General features: G+C 40.4%; 1 long non-coding RNA gene across 5 annotated transcripts in view; it reads right to left on the bottom strand.

The window, feature by feature from the left end:
- The window catches only part of LOC138184171 (uncharacterized), a 49,425-nt gene extending 38,289 nt beyond the window's left edge, over window positions 1–11,136 (bottom strand). For 3 of the 5 annotated variants that reach the window (XR_011174267.1, XR_011174268.1, XR_011174269.1), the window contains exons 1-4: window positions 10,759–11,089; window positions 10,288–10,637; window positions 10,026–10,151; window positions 9,553–9,887 (exon numbers count right to left, since the gene is read on the bottom strand). This is a non-coding gene — a long non-coding RNA (uncharacterized LOC138184171). Of the gene's footprint in view, window positions 1–9,552; window positions 9,888–10,025; window positions 10,152–10,287; window positions 10,638–10,758 lie in introns of all 5 variants that reach the window. The other 2 variants (XR_011174270.1, XR_011174271.1) reach the window with 2 other exon arrangements.
- Between the last annotated feature and the right edge of the window lie 1,456 nt (window positions 11,137–12,592).

The following is a 12,592-nucleotide window of genomic DNA, read 5'->3' as shown; positions in this document are numbered from 1 at the left end:
CACCATCAGCGAGAGCGTGCCATCAATCTGCGAGAGCTATTCCAACGCTAATCGAGGTTCGACCAATTATGTTCATCACGCATCCAAAATGGTTACCTGACTCTTACCTACTTCATGAATTAGTTGGCGATGGAAGTTGCGAATGAATAGACAGATCGTCTTCGAGTAACGATCTTCTCCCCTCTACAAAACAATTGCAAACTCATGGTATCACAAAGGAAAGAGGAAAAGAGAAAAATGATAAAATTTCAATTATCGATAGACTGACTAAGTAGGATCGGTGAAAATTAATTAACGACGCTACTGGTCTTGTTCAAGGAAATCTTGTTGAAAGTGCTCTCGAATGTTTCATCCTTGGTACGTTCCAAATTTATTAATTACTTTTAAACTCCACTCGCAAATCGGTATTTGCAATCCGGTATTTAGCATTCTCTCAATTATGGATATTTAGTTCGTGCGGAAGTAATTTGAATCCTGATAAACACGGAGCACCTGCATTATTTAATGATCGATTTCAATCGACGATGTCCGCTCTTGCGGACATTTAAACATTTACCTTCCATTGAGGGATGGACTGATATCTTCTTCCCTCAAACATATCGGTACCATTTGACATCGTCTTGTTTATCTTGTCCGAAGATCAATTACATTGCCTCGATGAGATAAATCATTTGGAATAAATGCTTTCCCGTCCTGTTCGTTCCTCTTGCAAAAAATATATTTTGGGGTAAGATAGGACTATTTGAGTCGGTTGGATATTTAGTTCAAACTAAGAAATTTGCCTTGTTCAATTCGGTTTAAAATAATTTTTGGCCGACCTACGTAAGAAAATGGACTATTACAAATTTTTCTAAGCCCCGTCCATAAGATTTTTCTTGCTAGAGATAGCACTTTTTCAATTCTCGTTGTTATATTAAGACACCCTCTGCTATTGTAGTATACGTTGCGTCTAAATTTTCTAAAACTCAGTTTGGTTTCTGCGAGGTTCATATACAAGTCTGATTATTCTTTAGACAATTTACGATTGAACTTTAAGATGTTAAAACTCTCTCTCCGTTTCTCTCTCTCTCTCTCTCTCTCTCTCTCTCTTAGCTGACTCAAACCTATCTCATTTTACTAACCTTATTTTACGACTTAACCGACTGTCACAGTGAGGATTTATTTAAGCGCTATATCCGCCTGAATCTCTTCTATGCTACATTTCCAGTCCAGTGTAACTTAAAGACAACGTAAATACAGACAGGAACTTGAGAAAACAGCGAGTTTCAGGATTAAAGTAAAATTATTCGTTTTTATGTATTCAAATGTCCAGTCGTACGAAGGAGAATGTTTTTCCACCTTCGTGGGGTTGGAATGTTATTCAACCCTCAGCCTGCCACGAGTACTTCCTATTAAGGATTTGCATACCTTACACATCGCTTGTTTGCTGCCAGATTTACGACCGACCCTTTGCTATGAACTCTAGCGACTTCGTCCATTATAACCGCTGCTTCTCCTAATATATACAATGGCCCTTAATTGCATGCCAATGCTCGGACGGATAAATTTAAGGTGAACACGAAAGAAAAAAATCTCTCACAAACTCTCTCCTGTACGTTCTTTAATTATTAGCTGGCTAGTAGTTGAGAAAAAGTGTAACGAAGTACTAAATCTCCTTTATGACGGCCATAACTGAAGAACACACGGAAAAGGTATAAAAATTCATTTCTGTTGATTTTTTTTATCACACCCTTTTGTACAATGATATTAAAACTGCTCGTTATATTCTTTCCCTGTGATCTTCAAATATAATTAGACAGACAAAGTCGTTGTTTTGTCAATTTGCATATCACTCTATTCATCTCGTCGCAATTACGTCTGATTTAGATTAAAAGTTTCACATTTAATCGATCGGAAAGAAGTAAAACACGTGAAAAGTTTTTTTAACTCGATCGCAATCTTCAGCCCAAGAGATGACATTAATTCGCAGAGAAACACACGAACTCGCTCGTGTATTTATGGTACTCACCGCGAGCGTGTTTTATCAAAGAACGATAGCTAAACGGGAACAAAAGCTGGTCAATGTATTTCATCCAAAGCCGATCCCGAGGGTACGTCCTGGTATCTCTCGACTCATCCTTTCGACGCGTACGCCTCCTCTATTCACCGTTCTCTGACCGACGATCGATCGCCTTCCAAGAGCATGTGTCGACCTTTCTCTCCTTGACTCTATCCACAAGAACTGAGAATTCTGCCGGTTTGACGAGTTTCCAAGGGGGATTTTACAATGAAACGCACATGATGAAATCGACGGGAGCCGATATAGACTGCGGGCAAAGTGGGCCGTGTTCCATTCGTCGCTTTTAACCGGTTGCGAATAAATCAAAAGCTCGTCGTTCGTACTTTCTGTAAATATACGTCGCACGCTCTCTTCCGTTCGACGCTTCTGTTTCATATAACACAAGTGCGGACTCGTTGTTTACAAATTTGTCCATATTCCTTTGCCCCGATACGTTCGACATGTTTCTTCGAGGCTCGCGGCTTCATTTACGCACTTTCAACGAACGATACTTGAATATCAGTGGGTTTCCTCAAGTAAAGCGCAAGTGGTCTTTATAGAGAAACGAGGTAAACCTAACGAATTGCTTGGAAATTAGTAAGAATTTGAAGAATTACTGCTCGCTCGAGATCACGTTTTTTCGATATCGTAATGAATATTCAAGTAGGAAATACTAACGAATTAATTGTTTCTCCGACAGTCTATGTCAATTATTAAAGTTTCTACGAAACGAATAAGTATCCTAGTACTTATGAGCCAAGAGTGTGATCTAATTATACCAAGTGACATTCCCTGTAACTCTCAAACAACATCTTTGCCTTAACGCGATTCCACCCTATCGAATGATACTTTCGTCCCCTCTGACAGGATCGTTGTTGTTTACGAGCGGTCCATTCGACACATCAACGGTCACAGCATACTTGGAGGAAGACAGTCGTTCATTCGGATGAACGTCATTCACGATGGCGAGCTCATTGTGTCATTTTGGTGTTTGCCAGCCTATCACCGAGTAACGATCCATTCGTCGAGGGATGAAACAGTAAAACGCTATCAGGATAAGACCGTGCCATTTACCCGGGAATTTCGGTCGATCTAAGCCACGAGGGTCCATACGCGGTTCTAACCGTGGAAAAGGTTCGACGTAGTTAAGGTACGCAAAGTGAACCGGAGGAATACGTAGAACGTTTGAGGGTTAAAAGCTCTCGATCCCCATTGGCTCAACCATTGCCGAAATCTCGTGGGTTAAGTTCCGCGTCGTTGAACGACTCAAGTTTAAAAGGAATCTCTATACTCCTGGCATTATTCAACCCACGTCTGTGTACGAGTAATACAACCGACGAAGTAGAGAATGGCGAGTCGTTCGATCATCAGGTAGCCACAATTGACGCAACACGCGGGCCAGATGCGGATCAGACGTATTGAAAGGCTATTTGTGGGACGAAGAGAAATTTGCGAGAGTGCTAAATAGGTCATAGAAGAGAAAAGTGGGCCACACGTGGACGAGAGAGCATTAGCATACATCGAATGGTTGGCATTGCGGTGTCGACTAATTAGAAGGACAGATCGGTTACATATCGACGAGACGGCGCGACGCGACGCGATGCGACGCGGTGAAGCATTTCAGTCAGCAGTGGCTCCTGCTGCTGCCAGTGGCTGCAACTCGTCCGTAGAACTGCATAATCGAATCTAATGGTGACTGTAAACTGATGCTAATCGATAGACTGCCGCCACGACATCGCCTTTGCCAGAGAGGTCATTATGCGCAAGCGATTTGCAATTGGATTTAACAAAGGAGAGATAGTATCATTCACGGCGATCCATTCATTCGTTCCAGGTATTTCTACCTTTCGTTCGAAATCATTCGTTAAACGTTTAACTAGTTCCTAGAAAAGTTGATCGAACAGAGAGTTTTCTAGCTATCACTTCGCCCGGGGATTATCTCGATTATTGATCGGCCTCGCTGACGTTCTTGTTTCAATTTCGCTTTTATATCGTAATGGAAACACGTAGGGCCGTGGCGAAATATCGTCAATTACCCAACTCCGGATCCGAACGTTTCTCTCTCGACCAAGAGAATTTACAGAGTCGCCGTATTACAAATTCGCAAAGAATCTCGCAAAAAGTAGGCTTTCTCTGCAAGCTTCTATTATTTAACCAAAGGAATCGGAAAGCCGATCCTTGCTACGCGAAATCTCGAAAGAAACTCTGGTTGAGAAACGGATAATACAACGTAAATACTGAATCTTTCAGGCTTCAGGGAAAAATCCAGCTTAAAGTGCGTTCGTGTATTAAAACGTAGTGTAGGCCAAAAAAACTGTCTATTAACGAATATCCGAGCACCGATGGAAGTATCATCGCGGTTAAATATTTTTCTATAAACCGATTACTGCCGAGCATAAATTCACCTCATTAAGTTCAACGTTTCATCCACTTTTACTCCCTTTCGTAATCCGTTCGTAACTTTTACGGCCGCGATACATCAATATGCCGCACTTGTCGCGCGTACAAATGAATGGAAATATGTTTGTACCTTAGAAGCTGCACAATGATAAACGTTATTACTGGTGTACTTGAAAACATAATTTATATCCTAGACTGGAGGTGTACGCAGTTAAATTAAATGTATACATTTCCTGAATGGGTCAAATAAAGCAGGCATGTATCTTGCAAGCTTGGAACAATTTTCTTCTCGTGCGGAAACTTGTGATACATGCAGACACGACTATAACTTCGTTCGAGTAGCGAAAATACCAGGTACACGAGGAACTGTTTCCTCAAACCGTTCAATTATTAACGTCATTTGCTGATGAGAACTCGTCAGGTAAACTGCCTTTGTCCTCTTTATTCTTGCAAAATTTTATCCTTTCTTTCTTGCCATTGTTTGAAACCTTCGTATAGTCTCACATCGTACATAAGTATTGTAGCAAGTTGATTCCGGCTCGGCGTCTGACTAGAGAGGTCTGCTTCTACTTGCGTTTGATGTATAAAAGAGGCGTTATTAAAACGGCGTTGTTGCTTAGACACTTTCGCCGTTTCGCCAGATTAAACAACGTAATCTCGCATAATATTACGAAAGTAATTGCTCCTTGTGCCGTTGGTGTAAGATGAAATGAATTTTGAGAAAGGCATGCCTACGTGTGGGAATATTGAAATAAGGATCGGGTTTCGAGATTATAATTACGAGTTGCAGTTGTGCCTGGCAACGAGAGAATAGTGATGAAATATTCCGACCCTCCCACAGGAAGTTTCGCCCGTATCTGACAAAGAAATATTTAATGGGAACATGGACGTGCCGCGACGAAGCAACGGAAAACTTTAGCATCTGTCCTCGCCCTTGCCAGTCCCATTCAGCCTGCATTTCATATCGGCAACGCGATTTACACAATTTGTTAACGGAACTTTATTTGCCACTTTAAGACGCGCGAAACAATCGACAAACTGGGAATAACGCGGTATCATAATCGCGTTTGTTAAAGAGTTTCGAACTCGGATCCCCGCGTTTCTAAGTTGGAGCCGCGATAAACGGGTCTCCCCTTGAATTACTTTAACGAGAACTACAAACGAACCCCGGCTGAAACAGATTCCATGTTAAAATGCAAACGGCGAGATCGATACTATTCTCGGTTAAACGGTTGTTTTGAAAGGACCAGCAATTGCCCCGTCGATGCCACGGTCGATCGGAGCAGCAAAATTAGCTAATTGCAAATTATGTTTACGATCTTGTTCTCCCCTTTGTACGAAGAAGCACTCGTGCGAGTATTCGTTCACGTGACTTGAATTTCTCCGTGGTTCCTGAAGGCGCAAGCAAGATTGCGAGCGAAGTGGATGCGGATTAACGTGGTCGGCTGGAAACGATAATGTGCCGATAAGGAGAGAGAAGCCGATGAATTCAGAAGGCCAGATAGAAAGTTACGTTATGTGGAACACAAAAGTCCGTAACACACGAAATAATCTCTTTGTAAAATCACATCTCTCCAGCGTCTTTTCGAGATACAGCAACAAGGCCAATAAGCGATCCATCCATCTGTCGACGAGTAGTATTACGTCAAGCTAAGCAATAAAGTTTTCTGTTTGCGAGAGAGGTAAAGAAACGAATATTGCCGGGATGGGAGGTTACTTGTTCTTATCAAATTGCAGCGGGTAATTGAACGAACTGGTCTGCTTCTGACAGACGAAAATTGAGAAATAGGATTCGCGGAAGAACGTCTGATACGCTAAAAAGTTGCCGCAAAAACGAAGGGGCAGTCAGGTGAAGTTAATTTGTGATGCGTTATTTATTTCTTCGAGGATTTTTAAACACCAGTCAAGCCAACGCTATTGTTGCGGCTAGAACGTTCGAGGGCCAGGGCCATAATTCTTCTCCGCTATTTTTGGGTCGATAGCTTTTATAAAAGATGTCGTGGTCTATCCATCAATTCTACTGGGAAATTGATGATTATGTACAAAGGATACGAACGAGAATATGGGAGAACGAGATATGCAAAAACTATTCGAGATAAAAAGCACCGAGAATTTCCATTTTCTGCAAAACTCGAACGTACGTGGGGCGATTTTTTTTTCTTCTACATGGATATCGGCCATGAGATTCGGTTGCTGCTTTGCCTCAGAACGAATTTCCAATATTTTTTGTAATGTTACACAATTCGCTGTTAGAAGAACGTTACCCGTTAAGACTGAATGCGTTAAATTTCAATGGAATTTTTCTCCGTCGTTCATGAATCAAGAATGGACGAGCCGATGCGAAACTTTTACGTGGCGATAAAACCGAGAGAACAATCCTTCGCGAAATATAACGTAACGGGGATACCAGATACCAGATTTAAATAATAAACAAGCATAAAAAGAAGATCGCCGAATTGAACGTCTCTTCCTTATTATTCCTCGTTATGCTTCGTTGTGTGTCCTGCAGGCAAAGTAATCTCACGATAATTTCAAGCAAACGAAGAATAAGTCTTTGTCGATACTAAATAAAGCGATTTTGAAACTCTCAGCTGTGATGATAAAGCACGACATCATCGAAAAGGCACGAGACATTTTTCCCATAATCAAGACACTTCTTCGTGCAGCCGGAAACAGGCCTCGACAATGCCCGGTCGCTCGATATTCTTTCACGCAGCTGCGCTTTCTTTAATGAAACTTTCATAAATCCAGCGGAGCTAGTACTTTGTGATTGCTCGCGGAATTAGACAACAAGAAGCTCGTAATCGGGTCTGTCTACCGTCTATTCGGAATTCTCGTCCGTTCCCCGAGGCTATTCAGGCATCGTTGCTTTGTACACGACCAGTCGAAGAGGCTAAAGCCGACCGAAGTTCTGTCTTGAACACGCAACGACAAGGGGCAAGTCCTGGCCAGGCGAATGCTATTAAAAGCGTGGCCGGTGTGGCAAGAGCTAGCGCGTATTAAGAAGCTTCCCTACGACCCGAATAAACGTCACAACGACCGGCTAATACACCGTTCCGCGCAGTTGCCGGAATAGAAATGGCTCCGCGAAGCGTAAAACATTGTAATCCCGATGTAGTAGCGATGCAACCGAGTTATCTCTCCAGGGAAAGCCCGGAACTTCAAGGCTTCTTTCGCGCAATAAAATCGCGCCGACACCGCTATATTCGCTATTTCGGTTCCAACGTAATAAGACCAACGAACGCGAGCATATGGTAGTCGACGCGACTACCACCTTAATTTTGAACAACGAATAAGCTACGTTTCTAACTTACACAGCCTGTAGCGATTTCATGCACCGTTGTACAATTTGGGAGTTGCTTTCGACGAGTCTTTCGTACTTTATACAGTTTCCAGCGAGACCACGTTTTATGGTTTTATCGGCCAGATATTTCTTCTTCTTTGCGAATGACATTACGTCGAAGTTATCGCGAAGCTTTCTTGCGTATGTTTATGGAAAGGCGTGTAAAAAGACTGGGGATCCATTGGAAACTTTCCAAGCCTTTTAAGTAATAAACTTTAGCAATTTAGTCGCTCGATGGTCTATCGATAGACGTACAGCAGTTAAATTTGATAGTTGAATTAAAAGTAACAAACGTGTGATTCCGTGAGACATCGATCTACGTGAATTTCTGTTCCATTCATTCTACTTCCTGTTTTTCGTTTTCTTGCGCTGCACCCTGACAAAGATGAACAGCAAGAGTAAAACACTTCGAAAAACATCGATCTCGTGGATAGAAAAACAGAATTTTTTTCCTGGGAAAGTATTGTTCTCAGTGGGAAACGGGAAGAACCTTCATTTCTCATTTTAAATAAAATTCTCTGTATAAGCTCCCTTGGCTTGCTTTCGCGTTAAAGGTAAAGGTTTTCGGCTTCGTACAAATGATAGAAAGAAACAGGTTGAACCAGACAGAGATTCCAAGGAGGAGCAATTAGTTCTCAGTGTCCATTTCTTCAACCAACTTACGTACTAATGGCTCTCGGTAACATTTCTAAAATTGACGGTTTGGCAAAAAGGACAAGAAATTTCCATAAAAGAAGATTAGATTGAACGATCAAATGAGAACGAATTTACGTTTCATTAAATCCCCCTACATGATTCATGGATGAAGCTGTTCCACGGTAATTTTTGGAAATCGCGAATATATAATACATATATATCTGTTCTAAATCATGCGGTCCCGAAGTTGAAGCATTCAGCGTAAAAGATAAATTCTAGGAGGCCCCTGTTCTTTCAACGAGATTCATCAATTGACCTGTGCGTTTCTGGTTAACCGATTAAGTTTGACCTCGACCATAAATTATCGTGATTCTATTTGAGCTTTAACCCTGAGGGATCCTGTGTCGTCAATTCTAAGGAAAAGGGGAGCGAATATAAATGCGAAGATGCTTATAATCTTTATCACTTCTCGTTTTCCCCTTTATGGACTTACAAAAATTGCATCTACTGATTAATTAAATCTTCGGAGACACCACGATCATTCTCCAATCCGATATTTACCGCGATCCATTCACCGTATAACGGAATAACGGTATTTTCATCCAATTTTCTCGGAATACTTTATGTTCATAAAAAGATGATATTATAGGCTATTTAAGAAAGATGCAGCGATATGAAAACGAGGAAAACGTTCTGTTGCAAGAAGGTTCCTGTCGTTGCATATATCAGCGAGAAAATGAGAGGAGATGGAAAATGAATGATAAGCCGAGAGAAAACAGGCGAGAGAGGAAGAGAGAAGATAAATTGGAAAAGTGGATTGAAATCGAAGCGGAATCGGGTTTTTCGTCGATCCAGCTTGTTACAGTTATAGCGATCGTTAACGTTACAAAGATTATCTAACACCGGTTCGGGCTCGACTCGTTCATCAGTCGCTGTCAGATTTAACTACGTACTACTCGATTTTGCTTCGAGGGCGTAGCCCGGGTTAGCTCTCGTACATCGAAACGAACGCGCGATAAAACGGTTCGATTAAAAGCTGATTTTCCGACTGATTTTGAGCCCGACCAATCTTCCCAGAGGCCCTAAGTACACTGGATGGAAAGGATAGAGGTTCGACTAACGGAAATCAACTTACCCTGAGATGGTTTCGCATTTCGAGTCGGGCATTTTCAATCAATCTTGGCGGGGAACTCGGCCTGATCGTAAAGTTCCCTTTAATGTATCGAGCGTAGAAAGTCTTGGACAGAGATTGCTCCTCCTTCGAAACGTTATGTTCGATGTCATAAACAGCGATAAGACCATGCACAGGCTGCTGAACCGCCGACGAATTCGTGGAATTTGATCGTAAAGGAAAATATCCGACGAGCGTCCCAACGTCATCTTTCAAGCTTAATTCACCCTCTCCTTGCGAAGCAGTCGAGCTAGTAATCGGTGAAGAATGGATGGAAACTGCTATCCTCTTAAATGAAACTGGAATTCCGGAGTGGATGGATTAGAAGATGAACTATCTACCGGATAGAGGAAGAAAGGGAACACTGACTGATTCGTGTATAATGATCTGTTTTGTGCAATTTGGGGCGCGATTAACAAGCAAACTAGCTACATTACCAGGGGATGGGTTTCCTTAAAGTTTGATTCTATTCCATGGATGAATTGTAATTGTCCTTCTATCAAGCGGTCGATATTTGAGTAGTATAAGATCCTATTCTCGGTCTAGCGGATGCTGGAATGTAACTGTAAACATTTTTAATGTAACATGTGAAATTTTCAAATTAAAATGAAAAGATATCTTGTAAATGTGTAGTCAGAATATCTAAATGTAGTGTTCATTAAGGAAACATAGTAAAAATTTACAGTACTAAGTACATACGTCATTCTACTTGGTGGATTAAATTCGCGAAACGTTTAATGGAGATGGCATTACGATTAATAGCACGCTTTCAACTATCATATAACTGTTAACCCTGACATGTTTGTTTTACCAGCAAGCGTGCAGTTTCCATCAAATTTGCGAGTATACGTGCTGTAATATTTATCGAAGGGAGTTCCTTTAGCTTCGCTTTACCAAATAACGTTAGCAATAGCACGTGCGAGGAATTTATTATAATCCAACGTGCAACGATCTACAAACGGTTTTCGTTTGTCTTTGATGTCCCCGAAATATCTTTGTTACGAGTAAAACATAAAATAAGCTTATCACAGAAAATACTACGTCGGTTACTAAAAGGAAAACAACGAAATATATGCCATTGACTTTAAAGTATAAAATAGTTGAAAACAATGATATTTCATAAGGACAAGATAAATAATAGCATTTTGTAATACATTCTCGTTCGCTTACCTTGGCTCGTCAAGCAAAACTGAAGTCGACTGTGTGTTATTCCATCCAAAATATTTGTCACGACGTCGTTCCATCATCGAGAAGATTCGCCATCCAACCTGACTTTCGCGAACCATCCATCGATCTGACTGGCTTTCCGTATTTCGGACTTTGACAAACTCCGATACTGTGGACGCTTATTGCACACACGAATTGCTTGACAATGAATTATCCCAGTAAATACACATCAACCGGTCGATCAGCTAACCTGATTATGCTCGCACAACTTCGAACACGTATTTTCTCGAACTACTCGATTCAGTAACACACTTTTGCGATTACTTCGATTTCTCCAACTTACATTTTCCACAGTAAATTAATCGATGTCTTAAAATTTACACAACAATTCAAACAAAACAAAACAAAAACAAGCAATTCGATTGCTTTGTTATACAATTAGTAATGTAACATAAGTTATATAATTGACGCAAGGGGTCCATGTTTACGACACAACGTACAAACGACGCATTCGCAGTGGCGTTTCATTTCGATAGTTGTAAGAATTAACACGAAACGGCTCTGCGATCGATATTCCGGTCGATGATGCGCGCGCAGCACTGTTTACCAGTTTAATTTGTGATACGCATATCGTGTAGTCCCACGCTCGATTTTACCGTAGCTTTTAGTGTTCTCATTAATGTTGCAAGAATATAAAGGATTTTTTGTGAGATTACCAGGGGCTTGCTATTCATAATTGTTGGATGTGGTAAGTCAAGAGTTTCATATTTAAACATTTTGGAGTTTAATATTTGAGCGCTCTTTCGAAGCACATTAGTCGCCATATTGCATATAATACTCGCATAAATTTCAATCGATCGTGGTATAATATAGTTTTCGCAGAAAAAAATAGGATTTAGTATTTAAAATAATAGAATTTAGGATTTAGTAAAACAAATAGGAAACACATGTTCCATTGAATTTAAGCGGAACAATTCTATTGAAATCTAACCTTATACATAATTCTCATAGGTACTAACAGATGCTATGTTTTATTCGTATCCGGTTCTATCTAGTGTTTTAATTTATAGTAGTATCAGTAGAATCTTTGGTGTTTATTGTTTATTTTCTCCGACATCTTTGATTAATATAGATTAATTTCTGTTTGATCGATTTTGTTTCGTGTAGTTTCTTTCTGTAATTTAATTTCTTAAAGACATATTACATTACATTTACATTTACATCTTAAGAAATGATATAAATAATGGCTTCAAAAGATGAGTTTAAAAATTTAAGAAATTAGGAATCCTAGTGACAAGTTAACTTGTTTTACTGACTAATAGATTAGGACAAACTATGGTACTTCAAATTTTGTCAAACATCTTCAACCTCTTGATCGTCTACATAGAATGTAGGGAATTTCTGAAGTTGAGTTTGATGGCGCGATGTGCTCATTGTCATTCAAATATGAATTGAACGTAACGATATATATTATATACCCGAAAAATCTGGAATAAAGGTAGCCATTTCGACTAGGGATAACATTTATTACGATGGTCGCGATAGAGGCCCGCCTTTAATCTGTTTCTTTACGAACAGCAAAAGAAACTACGATCCTTTCGCTCGATATTGAGATATTCGACGTGTCGGTATTCAGCTCGATATATATAGTACATGTAAAGATCGCGAAGGAGCAAAACCAGCTACCTCAAATCTATGGATTTAATTTTACGGGAAGCCGAGAGAAACGCTGAGCCAACATCGTAAAATCTCTGAAAGTATCCTCTTAGCTTGGATTTCTTCGAGCAATCTGTAATTAGATCTGTATCATTTCCAATGGAAATTGTGACGGATGGAA

Source organism: Bombus flavifrons, chromosome 10 (assembly GCF_040668555.2).
Source record: "Bombus flavifrons isolate JBK064 chromosome 10, iyBomFlav1_principal, whole genome shotgun sequence".
NCBI classification, from domain to species: domain Eukaryota; kingdom Metazoa; phylum Arthropoda; class Insecta; order Hymenoptera; family Apidae; genus Bombus; species Bombus flavifrons.
This window is presented reverse-complemented; position numbering and strand designations above follow the sequence as displayed.